Source organism: Dermacentor silvarum, chromosome 3 (assembly GCF_013339745.2).
Source record: "Dermacentor silvarum isolate Dsil-2018 chromosome 3, BIME_Dsil_1.4, whole genome shotgun sequence".
NCBI lineage: Eukaryota > Metazoa > Arthropoda > Arachnida > Ixodida > Ixodidae > Dermacentor > Dermacentor silvarum.
The window spans coordinates 142,148,261-142,149,944 of record NC_051156.1 but is presented as its reverse complement, the minus strand read 5'-3'; positions in this window follow the sequence as shown (position 1 = coordinate 142,149,944).

Below are 1,684 nucleotides of genomic sequence, written 5' to 3'. Positions count from 1 at the left end.
TGCTGTCACGAACGTTGCCGTCGCGGTCGCTTGAACGTGCTGACGACGAACTAGCGGCTTTCTCGTCAGCCTGCACTCGGTCGGCATCACCACTGCTGGGATCCGGATCCAGTCCGTTTCGATCCTGCCGAGCTTCCGCAGAGGCCTCGACGACGTCGGAGTCCGGTGTAGCGACGGCTTCATTCGTTGTGACGGTTGCAGATGTTTGTGGCACTTCCTTCCGCAGATGCTTTTTCTTGCTGCTGTGTTTGTGCACATTACGGAACCTTCGCGCCCCACCCGGCATCGTGCAGTAAACGAGTTCTTTATTCTATGCGACGGCCTCGTACAAGAACACAGTTTATAAAACGGCGGTCCAACAATACATGCAACAATAGAAGCGGCGAGAGCCAATGAAGAGAGTCGTATTTACCACGTGACAGTCACGACCCAATGGTAGGGACAGGTAGGGAATCAGTTTTCTTTGTGGCTTTTCCAAAGAGCTATTCCACGCGTCGTTTTCGCGTGAAATATTTTCGTGATGCTTTCGCTCAATTCGCCCTATTCATGTTTTACCACAGGACACCCACGGTTTTGCAGCGAAGCTGTATGTGGCTAGCCGATTCGGCCGTCTGTCACCTGTACGCCGAAAACTATCATCATCAGCAAGGGCTCGAGCGTCGTCATAGAATAAAGACCAACTGAGCGTCGTCGTCTTCTTCCACAGCTGGCTCCGTTGCCGCTCATCATTCCAGCGTGGAATTTCACTTCTGTCGTCGTAATTCGGAGAGGGCGCGCATTTACGGTGCAGGGGCGGATCCAGGTTTTTTCTGAGGGGGGCGTCAGCTTCTGTCAATGAATTTCAAATTTTAAAGAACGAAACATAGCATCAGGCGCGGATCCAGGGGGGATGTCCGGATGTCCTGACCCCCCCCCCCCCCCCCCCCCCCCCCCTCAGATTTCTGCATCGCCCGCTCACTGACAGGGGGATGGCCCTGTCGCACAAAAAATGACCACCAGCATTCTTCAAAAGTATTTTTCGCGAGTACCAGTGGTATCAGCCATGTAGAAGTAAAGCTAGCTCGCTCAAAAGCTTAGTTGTATTCCGTAGGAATGTGGTGTCGGGAAGTTGCCGTAGTTATTTTTTCTAATGAACACCTTGGACCTCCTGGCGCCTGCCGTGCCTTACTCGTCCCGTCGGTGGCTTCGATTAATGAACAAGGGGACGTCCCTTTTGCCAAGCTCGCCAAGGTCCGCTCGAGTACCTTCGCGCCTGATTAACTTAGTTTCCCCTTGGGGTGTCAACGGTTGCCTCATTGGCTGTCATCTGTTCCACGACCAACCCGCCTAATGAAAGAGATCTCTCGCTGAAGTGTTCATATATAAATAATAACTAACAGCTAAACTAAGAACTACGCATATGCAACTTTTCTTTAACTGTAGCACTCATTGTGATCACAGTTACACGTTGACAATATCCAGTACGAGCACAGTGCAGTTCGTACGCTACAAGTTTTTCATTGTAACTTCGCAGTTTTATTGTGCTACATTAAGCATAAGAGGCTCAAGCCCGCTGGATCCGTTTATCTGAGTGGGCGTTCTCGCGGAGCGGGGCGAAGCCTAGAGCCGCAGCTGCGAAGTGGGGGAGCGTGACGTCAGCGGCCAACGCCAGTGCGCGGGCCTAGGATGGCGTCGCGTGGTTAGA